Source organism: Stenella coeruleoalba (genome assembly GCF_951394435.1).
Source record: "Stenella coeruleoalba genome assembly, chromosome: 21".
NCBI lineage: Eukaryota > Metazoa > Chordata > Mammalia > Artiodactyla > Delphinidae > Stenella > Stenella coeruleoalba.
In genome coordinates, this window is record NC_137167.1 from 16,109,352 (window position 1) to 16,135,132 (window position 25,781).

The following is a 25,781-nucleotide window of genomic DNA, read 5'->3' on the forward strand; positions in this document are numbered from 1 at the left end:
ATAAGGCAGTAATTGCAATCTGATTTTTAGCTGCTCAGCTGGCTCACATTGTCTGGTCTTTAAGGGAGAAAGCTTTGGGGCCATAGAGTTATCTCTCACTGAAACTACCTTTTGAGACTCACATCTTAAAATTATTTCAGTTGGCTTGATCAGTTTTGCAAAGCCCCAAGGTACAAGGTTCTTAGTCACCTTAAATTTCAGACATTGGGCTGCGAAAGTCTACCTTAAAAAAAAAAAGCCAAATTCCTTTCAATTTCAGCATAGAAATTTGCTTGCATTGCTTTTAGTAGCTCTTGTTCAACTTTGCTGAAAGTGACAAGAAACAACCAATGCATATCAGTTTTGTGATTTTCCCTCATAGTTTCTGCAAGCTCAGGGTCACGTGGTCTTGCCTCCCAGGATTGCAGATAATTTCCCCAAATGCTTTCTCAGGCATCATAAGGGCACTAGTTTTCCTTTTTTGCAGTTTCTGTGTTGCTGCAACTGACTTCTAAATGATTTGATTGCTAGTTATTCTGGATCTTGTTATAAACAAATTTTGTATTTGTTAGATTATTCAGGTACTGTAACACAGACCTAAATTTACGCTGGCCTAAGCAAGATACGTGTTATCTCTTTCATATGTGGTCTGGCCATAACTAGGCCAGGGTGGGTGATATGAGGACGGCCTTGTGCCAGGGACCCAGGTTCGTTCCACATCATTTCTGCAGCATCCCTAGGGAATTGCCTGTTACTGTGTAGTTCAAGATGGCTCATCACCTTGTCTGCACTCCAGCTAATGAGATGGTGCAGAGAGATAAAGAGGAGAGTGCACTTAGTTTTAATGTCAAGGCTCAAAAGTTGCACAAATCATTTCTGATCACATCGCATTGACCAGAAGTTTGCCGCATGGCCACACCAGGATTCAAGGTTAACTTGGGAAAAGAAGCCTTTATTCTAAGCAGTGATGCACTCAGATACAAAGCAGGGCTTTTTTTTTTTTTTTAATGAGGAGGAAATAAATATTGGAGGCAACCTAGCAGTCTCTTTCTTATTTTTCACCTGTTAATGTGAGAAATTATAGTAAGAATCAGCAGTAGCTTAAAAATTGTTTATATTGCAAGTAAAATTATATATTTTTATTATACTCTTTATCTCTAAAACCTGATTTTTCTTATTCCAAATTAACTTAATTTGCACCCTAAGCCTATAGTATCATGCAGATGCAGTACCTAATATAATGACACTAATTTCAGGGGTAATGCTTAAAATTAGATATGACAACTTGTTGTCATTCTTGATTTCTCTTATTCTTTAAACTTTACTTTCATGCTCCTTTTAAAGAGATGTTCCAAGAACAAAAAATAAACATCCTACACCTACGTATTTCTCTGACTTATCGGGCATGTAAGAAATAGATGAAGAGGGTAAAAACAACACCCCCCCCTGCAAAAAAAAAAAAAAAAAAACCACCCGAATTAAAAAAACTATTTCTCACAGAGTTGTTTCTAATTTATACACTGATTAAATAAAACGTTTCAGATCCAGAAATGTCATTCCAACTAAAATCTAAAATTATATCTGTAGGGCTTCCCTGGTGGCGCAGTGGTTGAGAGTCTGCCTGCTGATGCAGGGGACACGGGTTCGTGCCCTGGTCCGGGAAGATCCCACATGCGGTGGGGCGGCTGGGCCCTTGAGCCATGGCCGCTGAGCTTGCGCATCCGGAGCCTGTGCTCTGCAGCGGGAGAGGCCACAACAGTGAGAGGCCCGCGTACCACACACACACACAAATAATAATAATAATATCTATAAGTAAGTGTTTTATATTCTAGCCACAGAATTGTTCACTCTAGGTTTGTGCTTTTTGGCTGGTAATATTAAATCCTTTTCTTCTCCTTGTCCATTAGCTTACGAGATCTAAAATCAAAAATAAAATAATTGTGTCATTGTGAACATAGGTTTCTCACATTATGATTTCATTCTATTTGACTATTTAGTAATTTGTGATGGCCAATGTTTTGTTTTGAGATTCAGTGTCCTTAAGATATTTCCTCGTTGCTTTTAATAGACTGCTAATTTTGCTTAAAAATCTAAATTTAATTTTCCAAATTTTTTGTGGAAATAAAAATTGAAATTAGGTATCAGGTGATGGGATGATTATAGGTGTCAGACCACTCTTTGAACAAATTCCAGTGATGAATCACACAAAAATTCATCTTGCTTTCATTTTCGTAATAGTTCTGGGGAACCGTGAATCCTATAAAACCGCACAGGGTATAAGGCTACTTATCATAAGAGCTATTGAAAAGGGAAACAGATCCTCTTAACATATTCTGACCTGGAATAAATATATTTTTATATTAGAAGCTAGAATTTGGACCAGGATACAACTTCCCAATTGGTGGCCCATTTGCCACAATTGGCTTGTAGATATATTTTGTTTGGTCAGTATGGTATTCTAAAAATAAAACTGAACTGACTGTTGTCTTAAAAATTAAATATTTTACATAAAAATTCATATTTGCAGCTTTTCTTTAAAAAAAATAAATGTTCAGTTTTGGCCGTGAGGAGTCCACATTGCAACATGAGCTGAGTAGTGGCTGCCCTCTTAGCGGGGGTACACTGGCTTCAGCTCAGTTCACCAATATTAGTCCCTTATTGATTTTGTTCTTTAAAATTTTATTTATTTTTTAATTTTTATTGTATTTGGAGTATAGTTGATTAACAATGTTGTGTTAGTTTCAGGTGTACAGCAAAGTGATTTAGTTATATATATATATGTATGTATTCTTCTTCAAATTCTTTTCCCATTTAGGTTATTACATAATATGGAGCAGAGTTTCCTGTGCTATACAGTAGGTCCTTGATGGTTATCTATTTTAAATATAGTAGTGTGTATATATCAATCCTAAACTCCCAATCTGTCCCTCCCCCCAACCTTTCCCCCTTTGGTAACCATAAATTTGTTTTCTAAGTCTGTGAGTCTGTTTCTGTTTTGTAGATAAGTTCATTTGTGTTATTATATTTTAGATTCCGCATATAGGTGATATCATATGATATTTGTCTTTGTCTGACTTACTTCACTTAGTATGATAATCTCCACGTCCATCCATGTTGCTGCAAATGGCATTATTTCATTCTTTTTAATGGCTGAGTAATATTGCATTGTATATATGTACCACATCTTCTTTATCCGTTCATCTGTCGATGGACATCTAGGTTGCTTCCATGTCTTGGCTATTGTAAACAGCGCTGCAGTGAATATTGGGATGCATGCATCCTTTCAAACCACGGTTTTCTCCAGATATATGCCCAGGAATGAGATTGCTGTGTCATATGATAGCTCTATTTTTAGTCTTTTAAGGAACCTCCATACTGTTCTCCATAGTGGCTGTATCAATTTACATTCCCAACAACAGTGCAGGAGAGTTCCCTTTTCTCCACACCCTCTCCAGCATTTATTATTTGTAGTCTTTTGACGACGGCCATTCTGACTGGTGTGAGGTGATACCTCATTGTAGTTTTGATTTGCATTTCTTAATTAGTGATGTTGAGCATCTTTTCATGTACTTCTTGGCCCATCTGTATGTCTTCTTTGGGGAAATGTCTGTTTAGGTCTTCTGCCCATTTTTTGATTGGATTGTTTGTTTTATTGATATTGAGCTGCATGAACTGTTTGAAAATTTTGCAGATTAATCCCTTGTCGGTTGCATCATTTGTAAATATTTTCTCCCATTTTGTGGGTTGTCTTTTCGTTTTGTTTATGGTTTCCTTTGCTGTGCAAAAGCTTTTGCGTTGAATTAGGTCCCATTTGTTTATTTTTGGTTAGATGTAAGACCACTGATGGAATTTCAGTAGAAGTGGAAGGAACAGGAGTAAGTGGAGGGCGAGCCGCATCAGCAGCTAAGGCTACTCTTTACTGAGATTCCAGCAATGCCCAGTCTCACCTTCCAGCCCATTCTTCTCTGAAGCTCTTCCAGGAGCTTCCACTTCCCATTGCCCTTTCACCCAAAATGCCTCTTTAGGAGGTGTGTTGCCACAGGGGATACGGTAGAGCTTCTGTTCTCTCAGTGCCCTTGGAGTCTTCTACTTGTCAAATCACCTCCAGGGATTGCTGTCCTTTTCCTCACTGACAGTCACAAAATATGATTTTCTTTCTATTTAGCAGAAGTAGCTTTGGCACCGAGATGGGATTAGATGTTAGCATGGCTGCAGAGTGCCATAATAAATTGTAAGGAATTTTGGAATTAGAGCAAGTAGTGCAATCTTGGGGAAGCTATTAAATCTGGCATTTCTAATTCCGGTTGAAATGTTAATTTCACTCACCAAATACAAGTACAAAAGTATTGTTCATTATAGCTAAGAGTGTAGACATACAACATTTATATTATAGACATTTGGTATAAATTTAAGTATCCCTGTACTTACAGGGATAAGACATCCATAGCGTAGAAGGTATCCCCTTGTTAACTGCCTTGTAGGACTAGGTTATTGTCCTATACAGACACGTGCAGTGAGATTCATGTACTCTTGAAAGTTTCAGAGATTGATAGGACGAGCAAGCCATCTCATAAATTTACAGAAAATTAATATAGAGTCTCAATCTCCTCCACCTGTAAAACAGAAGCTGTTGGACTTGGTAAATTCTAATTTCCTTAGATCGTAAATACCTGCAATTTTTATAAAATAAAAAATAATTTACATGTGAAAGGTGAGAGCAGGCAAAAACTGAAATCTAAAAAATAAAACAAGGAACCTGTGGAATATACAACAGAGTTACAGAACCATGACATTATTTATGCTACATCCCAAAGATTCAAGGTTGATGCATCAGAGCTGCTTCTCATGGGCAGTGGTCCATTGCCCGAATTATTTAGTATAATGTTCCATTTTTGGGTACTCGAAAACCTCAGTAGGATACAGATTCTGCTCATTATTGCTGTGTCTTGCTGGTTTTGCTATATTCATCACTAGACTTATTATTTCATATTTATTTACTCATGCTGAGTTACATGAGTCAGTAAATTATTTCCCTGGACTCCAGTTCTGTCACAGTTATACTGAATTCAGTTATGTTCTCCTAACTTATCCTGTCTTCAGGATTTTCTTTCCCAGCATTTGCAAGCTTCAGCATTCTTACTCCTTGCTTCCTCCCCAGACTTAAAAATAAAAGGTGAGCCATCATAGTTTCCATATTGATTCCCATGGCACCTTGCTTGTCACTGCTCTCAGTGTTGAAACCCTTCCTTTCTCTGAGTCATTTGTCTCTGGACTAGCTCTCCTATGTTGCAGACAGTGCTGTTGACCTTGGGGATTAATCTTTGGTTGGTGATGTATTTTTAAAAACTCATTGAAGTTCAGGTACTGTAATTTATGACTGTGGTTTACTTCAGTCAGATCTGAGATACTGTTACTTTATTAAAATGCTGGCATTTATGTGTTGCAAACTTGTCTGCCCGAACAAAATTATTTTCTTCTTAAGCACCTTTTGCTTCTCCAGGATGACTCCATTTTGGTTCACAGCATCAAGGTCTTTTTTTCCCCCCATGACTCATTGTTCTTTCTGGGGCAAAAAAAGCATTTTACTGTACTTTCTTTTTGGTCCCAGCATCCTAAATTAGAATAAAAAGTCTTGGATTCTAGCTTTGGTTCAGCTGTTGATTATCCAGTATTGGACAAATCCCTTGCCCTCACTCCAGCTCATTTTCCTCATCAGGGAAATGGGCATACTATTGATCAGTTATCCTCTTGCACAGGATTTTTCCAAGAAAACAACCAGGTATACAGGAAAGGAATTTCAAAGTTAGAATGCCATGTATAAATAGGTTAATAGTATATTGTCATAGGCTAGCAGAGTAACTGGCAAAGAGTATAGGCATGAGGTAAATATTAAGTCATATATCCAAGTTACTACTACCTTGCATAGGTTCATAGAGTCAAAGGCAGTCTTATACTGTCCCCTTTCATGTAAGGCCCAGCTAGTGTCCCTCTGCTTATTAAAGGCAAATCTGGAGTAGGATTTAAGACTCCTGGCCTGGCTTATATATAGCACAGTTTTGGACCACTGCTTCTCATTGGAGTGTACACACAGTGGATGTGTTTGACTTTATAAACCATCGCTGCCAATTTGAATGCTCTTCAGTGGGAGAAGAGAAACGTTTTTGCTCCTGTATGTTGATTCTGGGAATGAAAAATGTGGAGAAAGTAAAATTACTCTACTCATGTATCTTTCAAAGTAATCTAGAGGTTTTCTTGAAGTGTAGTTTTATTTAGTTTTAATCTTCTCTCCTTCCGGATTTCATCACACGTTCTTCAATCTAAAGCTTTCACCCAATTGTTTGCTGATTTTGGGGTTGAGGTGTAATTTTGTTCTGGCCTCTCTGCCTCCTGGGCTCTGGCTTCTCCATGTGGAGCTTAGCTTCTGTACCACCTCTGCACTGAGGTGGAACTCATTTATAAAAATAACTGTCTGATACCAAGCATTCATCCAGTTAGGGGACTTTACTGCACATACATTTTTGGGGTGTGGGCTGTTTATAGTAAGGGGTCAATTCCATAGCTGACAGCTTTCTGCAGCTTTGCCAGCCTCTATTTTTTTTTTAATGTTCTATTTCTTTTTGTTATCTCTATCTCAGATTGTCTCAAGAACTCGAAATGCTTTCCTCCGTAACTGACAAAGTCTTTTAGTTCTCCTATAAGAAAACTTTGCAGGAGCCAACACAGAGACACAGGTTAAGAGTAGGGGATGGAGAGGTATGAACTACCAGTCTATAAATAAATAAGTTACAGGGATGTAATGTGCAGCACAGGGAATATAGTCAGTATTTTATGATAATTTTGTATTTTGTGTAATCTATAAAAATATCAAATCACTATGTTTTATACCTGAAACTAATATGCTATTGTAAGTAAGCTACATTTCAATAAATAAGAAAATAAATCAAAGGCTATGCCAGTATGACAAAAAAAGGAGTAGGGGATTGGTTACTGTTACCAGATTATATTGTAATGCAATGCTAAGAGAGATTCTGGTGCACTTCTTTGTAAGTAGTATTCCTCTATTTTGATTTATAAACCCTACTTTCTTATGATTATACTGATGAAATTGTCTGAAGCCTTATGAGTCAAATTGTTCGTTTTGGATTTTATTTTGTCAGTAACAGAATGTCTAGCATAAACTGTATTAAATGATAAAACTCCAGGGTTGATTTAATCTAGCACTTGAACAGTGTCAAAAATGGTAATTTTCATGTGTGGGTGGCCCCTCTCAAAATGGTGAGTGCTAACATTTGCCAAGGCTACCTCTTTCTTGTCTGTACTCAGAGGGTATTGTCTCTCTCTCAACTGTAAAATTAAAATTCTGGATTCAGTGCTGACTGGATGATTTATGTTACATATTTCATTTCAAATCACTGTGATCAAGTGGATAAGATTATGCTGATTGATTTAGACCAGTAAATGTCGACCACTGCATCTGATTAAGAACTCAGTTCATCTATATGGTTCAGTGTGGGTTGGGGGGTTATTTCCCAATGAAAATCTTAGGGTTGATAGCGTTTGAGTAACAGACCAACAGTTATCAACTATCCCATATGGAAAGTTTTCTCTCCTCAAATTGTGTGAATCCTAAAATGAGAAAGCCTATTATTTGTATCTACCTTAGATTACATTGATTGCCCTCTTTCAGATGCAGGGAGAGCCACTGTTGAATATTGTCAGTTATAAAGCAAATCCGTGCTTCACTGTTTCTAGACTATGGTAACCATTATTGCTGCTCACCGAATATTGGCAGCTCTCCATCTTCTGGGTGCAGAGTAGGCTTCACCTTCATGGCCCCCTATGGTTGGATGAGACCCTGTGACTAGGTCTGGCCTATACATATATATATATTTATTTTTTTCAGTGAACTTTTTTTTTCTCTTTGTATTTTATTTTTTAATTTTTATTTATTATTTATTTTTCTTATTAGTCATCCATTTTATACACATCAGTGTATACATGTCAAACCTAATCGCCCAGTTCATCATACCACCACCCACATCCCCCACCACTTTCCCCCCTTGCTGTCCATACACTTTTTTCTCTACTTTTCTGTCTCAATTTCTGCCCTGCAAACCAGTTCATCTGTACCATTTTCTAGGTTCCACATGTATGCGTTAACATACGATATTTGTTTTTCTCTTTCTGACTGACTTCACTCTGTATGGCAGTTTCTAGATCCATCTGCGTCTCTACAAATGACACAAGTTTGTTCCTTTTTATGGCTGAGTAATATTCCACTGTATATATGTACCACTTTTCTTTATCCATTTGTCTGTCGACGGGCATTTAGGTTGCTTCCAACACCTGGCTATTGTAAATAGTGCTGCAGTGAACATTGGGGTGCATGTGTCTTTTTTTTTTTTTTTTTTTTTTTTTGCGGTACGTGGGCCTCTCACTGTTGTGGCCTCTCCCGTTGCGGAGCACAGGCTCCGGACGTGCAGGCTCAGCGGTCATGGCTCACGGGCCTAGCCGCTCCGCGGCACGTGGGATCTTCCCGGACCGGGGCACGAACCCGTGTCCCCTGCATCGGCAGGTGGACTCTCAACCACTGCGCCACCAGGGAAGCCCCATGTGTCTTTTTGAATTATGGTATTCTCTGGGTATATGTCCAGTAGTGGGATTGCTGGGTCATGTGGTAATTCTAATTTTAGTTTTTTGAGGAACCTCCATACTGTTCTCCATAGTGGCTGTATCAATTTACGTTCCCACCAACAGTGCAAGAGGGTTCCCTTTTCTCCACACCCTCTCTAGCATTTGTTGTTTGTAGATTTTCTGATGATGCCCATTCTAACTGCTGTGAGGTGATACCTCATTGTAGTTTTGGTTTGCATTTCTGTAATAATTAGTGATGTTGAGCAGCTTTTCATGTGCTTCTTGGCCATCTGTATGTCTTCTTTGGAGAAATGTCTATTTAGGTCTTCAGGCTGTTTTTGGATTGGGTTATTTGTTCTTTTAATATTGAGCTGCCTGAGCTGATTATATATTTTGGAGATTAATCCTTTGTCCATCGATTCATTTGCAAATATTTTCCCCCATTCTGAGGGTTGTCTTTTCATCCTGTTTATGGTTTCCTTTGCTGTGCAAGAGCTTTGAAGTTTTATTAGGTGCTATTTGTTTATTTTTGTTTTTATTTCCATTACTCTAGGAGGTGGATCAAAAGAGATCTTGCTGTGATTTATGTCAAAGAGTGTTCTTCCTATGTTTTCCTCTAAGAGTTTTATAGTGTCCGATCTTACATTTAGGTCTCTAATCCATTTTGAGTTTATTTTTGTGTATGGTGTTAGGAAGTGTTCTAATTTCTTTCTTTTACATGTAACTGTCCAGTTTTCCCAGCACCACTTATTGAAGAGACTGTCTTTCTTTTCTCCATTGTATATCCTTGCCTCCTTTGTCAGAGATTAGTTGACCATAGGTGCGTGGGTTTATCTCTGGGCTTTCTATCTTATTCCATTGATCTGTATTTCTGTTTTAGTGCCAGTACCATATTGTCTTGATTACTGTAGCTTTGTAATATAGTCTGAGTCGGGGAGTCTAATTCCTCCAGCTCCGTGTTTTTTCCCTCAAGACTGCTTCGGCTATTTGGGGTCTTCTGTGTCTCCATACAAATTTTAAGATTTTTTCTTCTAGTTCCGTAAAAACTGTCATTGGTAATTTGATAGGGATTGCATTGAATCTATAGATTGCTTTGGGTAGTATAGTCATTTTCACAGTATTGATTCTTCCAATCCGAGAACATGTTATATCTCTCCATCTATTTGTATCATCTTCAATTTCTTTCATCAGTGTCTTATAGTTTTCTGCATACAGGTCTTTAGTCTCCCTCAGTAGGTTTATCCCTAGGTATTTTATTCTTTTTGTTGCAGTGGTAAATGGGAGTGTTTCCTTAATTTCTCTTTCAGATTTTTCATCATTGGTGTATAGGAATGCAAGAGATTTCTGTGCATTAATTTTGTATCCTGCAACTTTACCAAATTCATTGATTAGCTCTAGAAGTTTGGGGTTTTTTTTTTTTTTTTTTTTTTTGCAGTACGCAGGCCTCTCACTGTTGTGGCCTCTCCTGTTGTGGAGCACAGGCTCCAGATGCACAGGCTCAGTGGCCATGGCTCACGGGCCTAGCTACTCTGTGGCATGTGGGATCTTCCCGGACCGGAGCATGAACCCACGTCCCCTGGATCGGCAGGTGGACTCTCAACCACTGCGCCACCAGGGAAGCCCTAACTTTGGGTTTTGTTTGTTCTTCTTTCTCTAGTTCCTTTAGGTGTAAGGTTAGATTGTTTATTTGAGATTTTCCTTGTTTCTTGAGGTAGGCTTGTATTGCTATAAACTTCCCTTTTACAACTGCTTTTGCTGCATCCCATAGGTTTTGGATCGTTGTGTTTTCCTTGTCTTTCGTCTCTAGGTATTTTTTGATTTCCTCTTTGATTTCTTCAGTGATCTCTTGGTTATTTAGTAACGTATTGTTTAGCCTCCATGTGTTTGTGTTTTTTACATTTTTTCCCTGTAATTCATTTCTAATCTCTTAGCATTGTGGTCAGAAAAGATGCTTGATATGATTTCATTTTTCTTAAATTTACTGAGGCTCGATTTGTGACCCAAGATGTGATCTATCCTGGAGAATGTTCTGTGCGCACTTGAGAAGAAAGTGTAATCTGTTTTTGGATGGAATGTCCTATAAATGTTAATTAAATCTACTTGGTCTATTGTGTCCTTTAAAGCTTGTGTTTCCTTATTAATTTTCTGTTTGGATGATCTGTCCATTTGTGTAAGTGAGATGTTCAAGTCCCCCACTATACACAACACTATTGTGTTACTGTCAATTTCCTCCTTTAGAGCTGTTAGCAGTTGCCTTGTGTATTGAGGTGCTCCTATGTTGGGTGCACATATATTTATAATTGTCGTATCTTCTTCTTGGATTAATCATTTGATCATTACGTAGTGTCCTTCCTTGTCTCTTTTAACATTCTTTATTTTAAAGTTTATCTGATATGAGTATTGCTACTCCAGCTTTCTTTTGATTTCCATTTGCATGGAATATCTTTTTCCATCCCCTCACTTTCAGTGTGTATGTGTCCCTAGGGCTGAAGTGGATCTCTTGTAGACAGCATATAGATGGGTCTTGTTTTTGTATCCATTCAGCAAGCCTGCATCTTTTGGTTGGTGCATTTAATCCATTCACATTTAAGATAATTATCAATATGTATGTTCCTCTGACCATTTTCTTAATCGTTTTGGGTTTGTTTTTGTAGGTCCTTTTCTTCTCTTGTTTTTCCCACTTAGAGAAGTTCCTTTAGCATTTGTTGTAAAGCTGGTTTGGTGGTGCTGAATTCTCTTAGTTTTTCCTTGATTTTAAAGCTTTTGATTTCTCCATCGAATCTGAATGAGATCCTTTCCAGGTAGAGTAATCTTGGTTGTAGGTTCTTCCCTGTCATCACTTTAAATATGTCATGCCAGTCCCTTCTGGCTTTTAGAGTTTCTGCTGAGAAATCAGCTGTTAACCTTATGGGAGTTCCCTTGTATGTAATTTGTTGTTTTTCTCTTGCTGCTTTCAGTAATCTTTCCTTTAATTTTTGTGCCAATTTGATTACTATGTGTCTCGGCATGTTTCTCCTTGGGTTTATCCTGTATGGGACTCTCTGTGCTTCCTAGACTTAGGTGGCTATTTCCTTTCCCATGTTAGGGAAGTTTTCGACTATAATCTCTTCAAATATTTTCTCGGGTCCTTTCTCTCTTCTCCTTCTGGGACCCCCTATTATGTGAATGTTGTTGCGTTTAATGTTTTCCTGGGGTCTCTTAGGCTGTCTTCATTTCTTTTCATTCTTTTTTCTTTATTCTGTTCTGCAGCAGTGAATTCCACCATTCTGTTTTCCAGGTCACTTATCTGTTCTTCTGCCTCAGTTATTCTGCTGTTGATTCCTGCTAGTCTGTTTTTCATTTCAATTATTGTATTATTCATCTCTCTTTGTTCATTAATTCTTCTAGATCTTTATTAAACATTTCTTGCATCTTCTCGATCTTTGCCTCCATTCTTTTTCTGAGGTCCTGGATCATCTTCACTTTCATTATTCTGAATTCTTTTTCTGGAAGATTGCCTATCTCCATTTCATGTAGTTGTTTTTCTGGGGTTTTATCTTCTTCCTTCATCTGGTACATAGCCCTCTGCCTTTTCATCTTGTCTGTCTTTCTGTGAATGTGGTTTCCATTCCACAGGCTCCAGTATTGTAGTTCTTCTTGCTTCTGCTGTCTGCCCTTTGGTGGATGAGGCTATATGAGAGGCTTGTGGAAGTTTTCTGATGGGAGGGATTGGTGGTGGGTAGAGCTGGGTGTTGCCCTGGTTGGCAGAGCTCAGTAAAACTTTAATCTGCTTGACTGCTGATGGGTTGGGCTGGGTTTCCCTCCCTGTTGGTTGTTTGTCCTGAGGCAACCCAACACTGGAACCTACCTGAGCTCTTTGGTGGGGCTAATGGCGGATTCTGGGAGGGCTCATGCCAAGAAGTACTTCCCAGAACTTCTGCTGCCAGTGTCCTTGTCTCTTGGTGAGCCACAGCTGCCCCCTGCCTCTTCAGGAGGCCCTCCAACACTAGCAGGTAGGTCTGGTTCCGTCTCCCCTGGGGTCACTGCTCCTTCCCCTGGGTCCAGATGCGCACACTACTTTGTGTGTGCCCTCCAAGAGTGGATTCTCTGTTTCCCCCAGTCCTTCTGAAGTCTTGCAATCAAATCCCGCTAGCCTTCAAAGTCTGATTCTCTAGGAATTCCTCCTCCCATTGCCAGAATCCCAGGTTGGGAAGCCTGACGTGGGGCTCAGAACCTTCACTCCAGTGGGTGGACTTCTGTGGGTATAAGTGTTCTCCAGTTTGTGAGTCACCCACCCAGCAGTTATGGGATTTGATTATATTGTGATAGCGCCCCTCCTACCATCTCACTGCGGCTTCTCCTTTGTCTTTGGATGTGGGGTATCTTTCTTGGTGAGTTCCAGTGTCTTCCTGTCGATGATTGTTCAGCAGTTAGTTGTGATTCCCGTGTTCTTGAAAGAGTGAGTGAGAGCGTGTCCTTCTATTCCGCCATCTTGAACCAGTCTATCTCAGTGAACTTTTTAATGGAAGTGACATGTATCACTATTGGACCAGAACATATAAATGCCAGGGCAGAGCCAGATCTTATAAATGCTAATGAAGGACTCTTAAGATTTTTTTTTTTCTTTCACAGCATCTGGCATAGGTCCAGGGAGGATCTCAGAGTAAGGACAAAGAGGAAATACTGAGCAGAGCTTCCAGCTGACTGCTGATGGACATAGAGAATGGGTAAGAAATAAAACTTTGTTCTTTTAAGCCACTGAGAGTTGAGGATTGACTGTTGAGTTGAGGATTGACTGTTGAGTTGAGCCTATCCTACCCTACCTAGTAATCTAATTTTGTTCTAGCATATTGTCACCCAGAGGGCCAACGGCTACACTTTCCAGTCCACTCTTGGGGTCACGTGACTGTGTTTTCCCCAACAGAATAGGAAAGAAACTGATATATTCAACTTCCATATTACTTGTTTGAAAGGGTATCTGTTTCCCTGGGCTACAGTGCTGACTGGGAATGACAGCCTCTGCAGTTGTGGAAGTCTCATGTTGAGGATGGCAGAGCTCACCCCATGTCTTTGGTCCATGGATGACTTACTTGATCAAAGACAGCTACTAGCTCAGTGCTTTATATAAGAGAGAAATAAGCATCTATGTTCTTTAAATCCCTGCATTTGGAGTGTTTACCGAAGTAGTCTATTTTTTACCGTGACAAATATATCAGTTGGGTAGGACAGCATTCAAGGTGAAGAAGCGGGACATTAAGATTACAGTGCGTGGTACTTCCTGTGAATGTGCTTCTTGTTTAATAGGAAAGTTAAGAAATAGGAAAATTTAGCATTTAGAGAAAACTGTGAAACAGAATAGGGTTGATACATCATGTTATGCTGAGAGGAACGTGCACTTTGAAGGTAGTCAGACACAAAGTGAGATCTGAGTTTAGACTCCGTTACCTGCTAATTATATGATGTTGGGCAAGTGATTATAAAATGTACAATGATTATTATTTTGTAGGGTTGATGTAGTTATTATCATCCTATAAGTTGTCTAGAGAAGTTCATGACAAATAATGGACATTCAATTGAAGTAGCTATTGTTAGTGTTAATTCAAAGTAGTTTGCATAAGCAATTAAATTTCAAAGAAAGGATACATTTGCAAGGGGCAGCAAAATTAGAGAATGTTTTGCGTAGATAATGGGAAGAAAACTGAAATTTGAAAGCTATAAAGGATTTGCCCTAAGAGAGAAGGTAGGTGAGTTGAGGCAGAGTTAAACAGATGTGTAGGAGCCCAGGGTGAAATGTGCAGAGGATGGGTGGGGCATGGAGGAGATCAGACAAAGTACAGCAGGAAAGGTAATTAGAAGAGAGTTAAGAGAGAAGGATGGGAGTGCATCTTAATTCTTTTCTCACTGCTAGCATATAGCAAAGTCAAGGATAGATCCATTTGGTGAGACTTGAAAGATATCATTTCAGGACCCCCTTTGTTGGGAGAAAGAATCCGAGATTACAAATATAAATTTAGGCACTGCTAAGTAAATAGCAGCAGGTCTGTGATCCGTTCTATTCCCTTACCAGGGAAGGGGGATGCTTCTAGGAGAGAAAGAAGGTGACTTCATCAGATTTCAGTGTAGACTTCCTAATAACAGATCTCTTAACAAGTGAACCAATGGTATTTGCTATCAGAAAAGTTACTGTCTTTGGATTATTTTTCCAGAGGATAAACTTAGTTCTCTAGGATTGCTTGTGGAAGTTAAACTTTTATGGGATGGCTCTGGGGAAAATGTCACATTAACTATGTAGCTATCTAAAAATAAAATGGAGATGTTTTAATGACAGGAATGCCTCCTTCTATGTAAGGGGTGTGACTGTACATATCATTTAGAGATTTCACTTACTAATCTAGGCCCAGAACTCATCTAGGGAGCTTCAGCGGAGGCCCTGGATCTTTTCCTGCTTTGCCTAAGCCTCATGATTACTTGAATTCTTTAAATTACTAGTAATGCTTGATCTAGTCTGATTAGAGAATTGATCTCTGATTTGTGTAAGTCTAATAAACAATATGATTTTTCATGTCATTTCACATTGGTGCATTGAGCAGGGTTGTATTTCAGATCCACAAATGCCAATAGCTAAGACATTTATTATTATTATTATTATTATTTTGGCTAAAAAATGAGGAGATGGGGAAATATGATGAAGACTTGACATCAGGTTAGTGGCCTGTCAGTCTTTGAAATGGTGAAAACCCAATGTGTTATTACTGAAATAAGTCTTATCAGTGGAATTTGTAGAAAAATCCACCTATATATGGGGAAATGGCTAAATGGATAGACAAAGAGTGGTTGAAAAGGGGGCAGATTAATTAAAAATTCTATTCACTGGTCATTGTTAGCAGCCTTGATAAAAGATAGACTTCTAAAAGAAGAGTAGATGGCAGTGGGAAAAGATAAAATCATTAAGGTCAGATTTTTCCAGTCCTGGAAAGCGTCTCATGTCTCTTCAATAACCAGGAGAGGTGTTACTTTCATTAGCGAAGTAACTCAACTACAACGGTTGGTTACTCAGAAGTTTATATAAGCATCTGGAGACCCAGTCAGGTAACTTTGGAATCCCTAGAGATCCTTTCTGTTCAAGCCTTAGCACACTTAAAAGCAAATCATCAGAAAAGCCTGGAGAATTATTATTGGCATAATCTCTTAGAAATAGCAATCAGGGAGGTATACAGTTGACACTATATATCGCTGAATGGAAGTGATTATTTGGGTTGATGGCTGATCCCCAAGTTGCTGAGAGCTTTGATGAGCAAAGGCATCTGGATGGTCTGCAACGAACAAGCTGCAGTGGACAAGGGTGAGAGAGATTCTCAGCCTCACTCTTACCTCTTAAGCCATGGAAAATTTCCTCTGACTGTCCTGTCTGAAGAAGTTTACTCCCTCAGCTAAAGGCTAAGCCATAAAGTCCAAAAAAGATGACTGAAAGGCCAAGATCTGCTTGCTTACAAGGGGTCTTAGACTGTACGCAGTGATTAGAGCAAGTGGCCTGGTGAGCAAAACCTTCTTAGGAACGTTAACTATAGGTGTTCAGTGTAAAATTACTCCTGTGGGTGTGGGAGAGTAGGGAGTGTGCTTTGAGTGGCATGGCGATAGAGCTGGGAGGAGGGTTGGAGGTGCTCCTGAGGGAACCAAGGTAGGAGTAGAGTTAGGATTTGGGAAGCGTGACTGGAAAGGATAGGCCCCTGCCTTTTTCCAAGAGTGCATGCTTGGTATGGGTATTATGTGCAAATAGGGCATATTACCGTTTATAAGGAGGATATCTGCTAAATCCACCTTTCATGCAATTTTAATTGGCCATGATAAATGGGAACCTTTTGAACGAAGCCTTCCTCAGTAATAAGCATTAAGCTATAGAGAGTTCCAAGAGGGAAATGAAATTGCTGCTCTCATTAAGAAATGGTTGCTGTCTCTCTCTTTAATAGTTCTGTGTGGATAGTACTTATGGAAGACAGTGTTTAGAGGTTAATACTAGACTGTGGAGGGTCAACCAAGGTAGTTTATTTGGTTCCTGCAGCTGTGTTTGACACAATGGATTCCACAAGGAAGTACAGAAGACCAGTGGGGGCTGGTATGATGTTACCTCCTTGGCTGACACATTCTTTTCAATAGCAGATTTGGAGCCCAGCCAGGTACAGTTTGCAATCTTGTGGAATGGAAATCAGTATGCACTCATTGTTTTGATACAGAGAAATTTGAATTCTCAGGCATATGTCCACAATCTAATGAGGGAGGACTTGGACTTGATAACCAATAGAGCAAGGTAGTATACTGCCTTAATGACATGATTATCACTGAGTCCTCAGAGGAAGAAGCTCTGGAGGACAGAAAGAGGCTGGCTGACCTATCCAGCTAAAATTCAAGGCCTGGCTCAGTCTGAAATTCCTGGGAATTACGTGGATTGGAACAATCCAGGTCATTCCCCTGAGAAATACGTTCTCAGAGACCCTGCCAAGAGGAAAGACACTAGAAGCCATCAGGACTGTTCACATGTTGGAGAAATTACACTCCTCTTCTAGGACCCCTCATGGCCCCTCTTCACAAAGGCACTAGAAAAATTTGAATGTGTAGAGGGCTATGAGCAGAGAAATAATGGTTAAAAGAATTAGAGAAGTTGGTGGTGCAGGCAGCCGCACTTGGTCACCGTGAATCATAATTGACTGTACGTAGACCAGAGCTTTCGGCAGAAATGAAATAAAGTGAAGACATCTTGGATTTTGGATTTATAAACTATCTGAAGCAGCTGCTCAATGTAGACCATTGGAAAGCAGCTGTCAGTTACGAGGCAGTGGTGAAAACAACCCACAGCAGAGACATCGCAGGTGGGAAAAACCAGTCATCGTCTTGGGTGATATCAAAGCAATTTGAATGAAAGCAATTTGAAGAAACCAGCAAAATTCAGTCATAAAGTGGCAGTGCCGTATTCAAAAGCATGCCAAGGGTGGAATTCAGGAGGGGCTCACCACATACACAGGAGGTTGACTTTATAGAGCTTTTGTAAATAAACCTGGAATCTACTAATGTATTGGAAAACATCACGTGAACTGTGTATCTATGTATAAAATGGAGATGTGTCAGGATCCGCATGGCTCCCACTGTGAGGCGACTGTACACTTTGCATAGAGATGTCTTGTGTTAACTTGGGCTCAGATATGAGAAGAAAGTCCCAGGGGGAGCTGCATTTGAGGCCCTGGCTCTTTCCCACTTTGTCTCTGCCTCATAACTGCTTTATATCTATGAAATTATTATTATTATTTTTGCGGTACACGGGCCTCTCACTGCTGTGGCCCCTCCCGTTGCGGAGCACAGGCTCCGGACGCGCAGGCTTAGCGGCCATGGCTCACGGGCCTAGCCACTCCGCGGCATGTGGGATCTTCCCGGACCGGGGCACGACCCTGTGTCCCCTGCGTTGGCAGGCGTACTCCCAACCACTGCGCCACCAGGGAAGCCCCTCTATGAAATTATTGGTGATGAAAGATGTCTAATTGTAGGAGTCTGATTTGACAATAGGATTGGACGTTATCTCAGTTATGGAAGGAAACATTTACTTGGAAGAATAAAAGTAATCACAACAAATCACAAATCTGAAAAATGAATGAATATCCAGAAAAATGATATTTTTATTACTTAGCACCAGACTCCTCTAGGACACTCTTCTTTTCTACACGATTTGGCTGCATCCTTTATAATCACCTCTTCCTATGATAATCATCTTGAAGTATCATTTTGTGTAGGAAGAGTAGAAAGATAGTTCTGTCTTTCCTCTAGCATGAATACTTTATTTTTCATTATTGATGAGTCAGGCTAGGGGTCTAGGAGAAATAAATCCTCTGCTTAGAGTTTTACATGACTGAGGATGGAAAATCCTTCATAAAGTGTTCTTTGGTACATTTCAGACCTTGTTTCTCCCCCACTACACTCATATTTTAGAACATCTGCATATCACCTGGCCCTGCAATTCTTGTCAGGACACTGGGTGAGTTGGTCAGTGGGTGGCAGAAGTATTCCTGAAAGCCATTTCTGTTAGGGTGGCTGGAAGTAAGTATGCATGATGGTGACTGTGAACAGCGCAAATAATCCCCAAGCACAAACTAAATGTTCTGTCTGCTCCTTCAACTGGATCCTTCAAATCTCTACAGTCATTTCAGTATCACTTGACATGAGGGCAAGTCTGACAAATGGGAGGCATGAGTGGAAAGGGCAGTGGTCCTAAGTAATTAAAAAAAAAAGTTTTGATTTTGTCAGTTTCACATATGATGCTGTGAACACAGTGCTGGGGGCCCTTCCCAGGGCCTTGGAAGAGACCTGTGCCAGTGAGGAGCCCTGAATATTAAACTTCATTACCTTCCTACTAAATCTACCTCTGAGTGGGACCAGATCATGAAAGGATTTGAAAATGGCATAGGAAGCTGGGTCTGATGTAGTTTGCATCTCATATACGCAGAGAACATTATTATGACCAGATAGCTTAGAAATTCAGAGTGAGTTAAAGATATGTGAGATGGGTAAGTGGTCTTCATATGCTAAAAGTATCGAGTCAGTACTCATCCAATTATCTTGTTATAATATCAAAGCTCTTCAGAGAAAAATGTTTCGTCTTTGCTGAAGTTTTTCTAATGGGATACTGGGGGATGGAAGAATTGTATTAAAGAAGTAGGATTGGTTTCACCAGAGCTAAATGCATTAGCAGTGCATTAAATCATCCTCTGGCTACATCAGTTGGCTCTCAGTTTCCTAAAGCACCACCAAAAACATTCTAGCTGAATCTTTTATCAAGGCCATCACACATTTCAGACTTTGAAAATCCAGTGCCCTCATTCTGATTTATTTTTTATCCTGCCTAAACAAATCTTCAACCGTGAACATGCTTCTTCATTTGAAAAACAGGGAGTGTTCACATTATTAAAATACTTGCCCTTTAGTTGGCATTATCAGAAAAAGAAAGCTCTAGTGGTTGCCAAAACTGAAAGAATAATGCTGCAGTGGAGGAAGCAGATTTAGAGATTGATTTGTCTGATGATTTAAGACAGAGAAATTTTGCACTGCTGAAGAAGTGGAAACATCTGAGACTCAGTCAGTGGAATGCTGACCTCTCTAGTGGCAGCAGTAATCTTCCCCCCCTTGAAATGGAGACATGGCCAGAAATAGCATCCTTATTACAGCTGTTCCCGCACCCAGCCTAGTGACATTATGTTAAACATGGGCCGGTGCACAGTTGGGTTGAGTTGGTGAATATTCCCTGTTCTGATTATAGACCTGCATATTCAATTGTGTACCATGCATTTTCTTTTAGGTTAGCATTGGCACTTTAAATTAACATGTCTACCACAAAACCCCATGTTTTGTTTACTGATCTGATGCTCTAAAATCTGCTCCCCAGTGTATATTTCCTACATTGGTAATTGCTCCTCTCTCAACTTGAGTACCCAGTTTTGTGAACACTATCCTCTCTGCCTCTGTCTTAATGTAATTCTTTATTATTGTTCATGTGTTTACCATGGTAGCTTCCTTACAGCCTTCTCTGCCTTCAATTTTTCTTTCTCAAATCCACATTTCCAAATAAAATACAACTGTAATATTCTTAAAAAGCAAAACAAAATAAATCCTACCATGCCAGTCATTAACTTAAAACTATTCAGTGGTTCTGTCTTGCCATCAGTGTAACCTCCATTTTCCACCATGACATACAGGAGTTTCTGTGTCTGGTCTTTGCCAATTTTTCCAGTTTTACTGACTGCCCTAGTAAAGCTCTTCCAGCCCCATTCCAGCTATACCAAAGTCCTTCTAATTTGTTCTTTAGTCTCTTTGCCTTTGCATAAGCTATTTTCCTCTGCCTGGAATGTTTTTCCCCCACTTCGCTGCTACAAGGCTAAGATTTCCTCATCCTATAACCTGTCTCTTCTCTATGCTTTTAAGTACCCTATTTTCTAAATATTTTTAATATTTTTCCATATGTAAGTTATTACTCTATATTAAAACTATGTGTTTCGTTGTCTGTGAGGACAGGAACTATCCTGTCCTCATTCCTTTGCATTCCTAGTACTTTGTATTCCTAGTACTCAGATCACTCTTGAAATATGTTAACTACTCAAGAAACAGATGTGTATTTGATGAATGAATAAATGTAGGCTGTAACTAACAACAGACCACTCATTCACCCACCAAGAAACATGCTATTTTTGAGAAGTCCATTAGATATTTGTAAAGCAGGTAAAGCTTGCTGAAAAACATCCTGTATACCCAGAGTAAAATATGATTGGTCCTATCATTGAGACAGAAGATAATCGTACCAAATATTAAATACCCTGTGTTTGATGTTTTACTGACTATAGAGGAACACTATGTTAGATTCATCTAGGAATATTTGAGACTGTCAGGTCAAATTGATGGTATGAGTGTGTTATATGAGACAAGTACCGTTCATAACGTGAAATATATAGCAGGTCTGTGTTAGGGGAGAGCCAGTAGAAATGGAACATGAGACATGGATTTGAGAGACATTTGGGACTGGTACCAAACAATCATGGAAGAGTAAATAAGTTTATTAACATGGTCATGCACCTGTGGAAGATGATACTACAACCCAGTCTTACTATGATGCACCCTTATTTGAGATTGTATGATTTAGAACGGTTGACTTAGAGTGGATGCAACTCCCTTTATAAAAATTTAAAAAAATTTAACCCTCCATTGATGGTCATTGCACTTTAAGACTGAAAAGAAATTCTGAAAATTCATAGTACAGTAGAGAAGTAGTAGTAACACAGACGTATAGCAAAAGTGGAAAGGATAGGAAGGAATGAAAACTAGCCTTTACTGGGAGATAAGTTACATAACATACAAAGGACAGGCGATGCATATGAAGCAGAGGCCAATAGTGATCAAGAGCATTGGCTTATAACCCTTGTGCTACAGTCTCCTCACTGTGTGACCTTGGGCACATCACTTAACTTCTCTGTTTCTTGTATCATATTCAACAGTAGAGTTATTCTGAATCTTAAAATAAATATGTGCAAAGGGCATGGCACAGAGCATGGCATGTTTTATGTGCTGAATAAATATATGCCACTTTTTGTCAAGCCATGTTGCAGGTATTTTGCATTTATAATCTCATTAAGTCTTTAAAAAATTTTTTAAAAAACTTCAGACAATCAATTTATTAAAACTACTCAGTATTTAAAATGTTTAAAATATTTTATTAATTTTGTATTACCATAGATAATTTAAAAAATTGTGTAAGATACAATGGATCAGATCGAGGACAGTGTTTGGTACTCACATGGATTCATAGTTCCCTTGCAAGGTGCAAAGGGTCCTTGTATTAGAGATTGGAAAGCTATTTCCTTCTCACAAATAATTACTTTGGAAACCCTTGAGATAAGCAATATTAGTTCAGTTCTGTAGCATATAATGGTTTCTTCAGCAACATTATAATTTGCCATGTAAATATATATTTTGATATGTTTTGAAACAAATTATAAAATAGGTCATGTATTTAGCTATTAATCTGCCTCCAAACCTTAGAGATTTATTATGTAAAGCATTCTATAAACAGACTTTAAAGGAAGAATGTAAAATAGGCTTTATTTTATGTAAAGGAAACACTAATATGTGTGGATCATTGACCTGTTAAATGTCTAAAATAACTTTCATTTTATCATCTTTGGTTAAGTACATCTGTAGTTCTTATGTATGTGCCCAGGTTTCTTGTTACAAGCTACTGACTAACATGGGACCAGAAATATAAGTGGATTTTACTGGTCACTTAAGCAGTGTTTCTGCCTCTGCATCAAGTTGCATCCAAGAGCTAATTGAGGGTGAAACTTTCTTAGTTAATCACATATGGATAGGTTGAGGATCTCAATGTACTAGTAGACTGATTATCCTAATTTAACCAAACATATTCCATAAAGCCAAAACTATTAGCTAGTAATCTTGATTTTTCTGTATTTTAAATCATACAAGTTTAGACCAGTGCAAGAAGGAAGCAGAACCTAGTCTTAAATTGATTGTGTTTGCAAAAGCTTTGCCTCAGGTGTTTTCATAAACCTGAGTCTGCAAAATTTTTAATTGGAAGAATACAACCTAGGAGAATACTTAAGAGCAGTGCTCTTAGAGTGACAGTAATCTACAGTGTCTCCTTATTACTAATCTTGTGAAATCCAAATACCCATGTCGAGTAATAATTTTCTTCCATAAACCATCCCATATTTTTAGTATCATCTCTCTTTATTTTCAGTAAATCTTTCTATTCAACCAGAACGATAAGTTTGCTAACTTGAACATTAATTTTTACATTTTCAGTTTAAATTTCTGTTCTAATTTAAAGGTTTTATATACAAGAAGTAAAAAAAAAAAAATCATTAAAGTTTGTGAAAGTCTCCCTCTTTCTGCACATTGGATCCATACTTAAGAACTTGGCTCCTGAAATTGCCCCTCCTTTCACTTTCATTTCTGCATCATTAACTTTTCCCTTTTATTTTTTTTTGGATCTAAACAGCAAATCCCAAATTTTCAAAAACTTTCCAAGTAACTTAATTGCAACGCAGAACGAAATTCAATAATATTTATAAAAATACAGAAATATCTACCATCCCACAAGTTAAAGTTCAAAATATTTTTGACATCAAATAAAAAATGACCGTACATACACATAAGCAGGAAAATATAAACCATAAAGAGGAGAAAAAATCAATTAAAAGTGACTCAGTGATAAAAAGTGAGACAAAAATTCAACTGGATGAAGACATAGCAATGGAAACTATCCCAAGTGAAATAATAAGATAAATGATCAGAGCAACATAATATACGTGTAATTTGAGTACACAAGAGAAGTGGGGAGGTGTACAGAAAATGCATTTGAAGAAGTAATGACGGAAATGTTTCTGAATTTGTTGGAAAGTATACACCCACAAATGCAGGAGGCTCCATGAAGTCCAAGCACAAGAACCATGAGGAAGATGGAACTAGTCCATATAATAGCACAGTGCTCAAAACCTGTGATAAAGAGAAATCTTAAAAGCAAACAGAGAAAAACGACCCATTATGTACAGATGGAAAGAGCTGAGAATGTGGCACGATTTTCATCAGCAACAATGCAAGTGAGAAGAAAGTTGAGTAATATCGTAGAATACTGAAATTAACAAACAAAAAACCCCTGTCATCATAGAATTCTATCTTTAGCGAAATACCTTACAAAAGGAAAGCAAAACAAAGATGATTTTCAGAAATTCAAAAGCTGAATTTCATCATCAGCAGACCCACACTGTGATAAATGTTAAAGGAAATTATTCCAGCAGAAGGAAAATAATATCCAATTTCACGTTTGAAATTTGGATCTATACAAAAGAAGGATGGTCACTGGAAAATGGCAATTAAATGAGTAAACACGTGTGTTAGTTTGCTAGGGCTACCATAGTCAAGTACCACAACCTGAGTGGCTTAAAATAGCACAGATTTATTATCTCACAGCTCTGGAGGCTAGATGTCCCCAACTGAGTTGTATCAGTGCTGTACTCCCTTTGAAACTGGTAGAGAAGAGTACGTCCCTTGCCTCTCCCTACCTTCTGGTGGTTTGCTGGCAGTCCTTGGTGTTTCTTGGTTTATAGATGGATCACTCCAGTGTCTGCTGTTGTCTTCGTTATGGTCTTTTCCCCTGGGTATCTGTGTCCCTGCATCTCTGCATCTGCCTCTCGTCCCTCTCTAATAAACACATTAGTCGTACTGGATTAAGGGCTCACTCTACTCAAGTATGACCTCATCTTAGCAAATTACATCTTCAGTGATCGTGTTTCCAAATAAGATCACATTCTAAGGTTTAGGAATTCAGTGTATCATTTTGGGGACACAATTCAACCCATGATAATGTGTATTTTTTCTTATTATTTAAATTTCTTTAAAAAATAACTGTTAAAGAATAAAAAATGCGGGATGAGTTTAGTCTGCTTAAAAACTCCAGGCATCCTATTAAATGAAAATAATTGTTTCCAGGTTTAAGTTACTTCAGTAGAAAAAGTATGTATTTACGGATGCTATTCTTTTTGTGTTAGTTAGTTTGATTTGCGATATGGAGAAAATCTCCTAACAAGTACATACGTCATCTGTGTGGATCCCTGCTTATTTAATATGAATACATTATGGTCACTGTATTTTTAAATTCCTTGAAAAAGAAGTTGATAACTCAAAGATACATGGCTAAACAGTAGGTAGTATTAGATAAAATTGAGAATCTCAGAAGCATAATAGATTCCATTGACAATAAATTGTTTCTGGCTCAATGATTTGCTTCAGTTTTCAGGGGAGAAGCTCTGTAATATATACACAAATAGTGAATGAGCCATCTCAAAGACTCCCAGGAAAAAAATTGTAAAGTCAGAATCCTTAAATAAAAATATCAAGACAGCACTTTTTTTTTCTTCCAACAGTTCCTACCCCAAACTGATTTATATCTCAGAGTGACTACATTTCATTAATCAGAACAGGAGACAGAAGGGTGAAGTGGCTGTTTTTCAGTTTTATCGTTTCAAAATCATCTGCCTTGCAGTGATGCGCCTGCGTGCTCTGTTGCTTTGCTTTACTGCCTTCTGGTCTAGGCATTACCACTCTTGAGTTGGCTCTCAAATCCTTAGATGGAGAAACTGTGTCACTCCACTTTTTTAGTTTAACCATCCAGCCTAGGTGGTTGTGATTTCAAGGGTCAAATACAGTTTAAATCAAAAGTAATCAGCAGCACCATAGACGTGGCCTGTGTGCTGGCCCTTGTAAGAGGTCTCCCTGGTCTAGGTCAGAATGTGCATCTTTCATGCTCCACGGTCATTTGGAAACCTATTTCCCAACACCTTGAAATGCCATAAGACAGTCTATGAAGAACTAGAGACCATTTTAGCTTATTATAATCTCACAAAGGAGATCTCAGATCTGGAAGGAGAGAGGTCTACTCTCCACTGACCTGATCTCAGAACCAGTTAGGTCAAAGCTGCTTAGACAGTTTACCACAAGGCAAAAATAAAGCAAGTTTATGATTAAAATAATTTGGTTTTGATAATGCTTCGGAAAGTATTTTTGAAGCAGCAGTGGCTGTTTGGATTACTGTTCACGGCTTAAGGTTCAAGAATAATTATGATCCATTTACATAATTTGGCAGAAAA

At 38.6% G+C, this 25,781-nt stretch overlaps 1 protein-coding gene across 5 annotated transcripts in view; it reads left to right on the top strand.

The window, feature by feature from the left end:
* Positions 1-25,781, top strand: part of LOC307179626 (uncharacterized protein C8orf48) — a 219,028-nt gene that overhangs the window by 116,952 nt on the left and 76,295 nt on the right. For all 5 annotated transcript variants that reach the window (XR_013825453.1, XM_079909031.1, XM_079909033.1 and 2 more), the window contains one exon: positions 13,225-13,319. The gene's annotated coding sequence lies outside the window, so the exon portion shown is untranslated. The remainder of the gene's footprint in view (positions 1-13,224; positions 13,320-25,781) is intronic.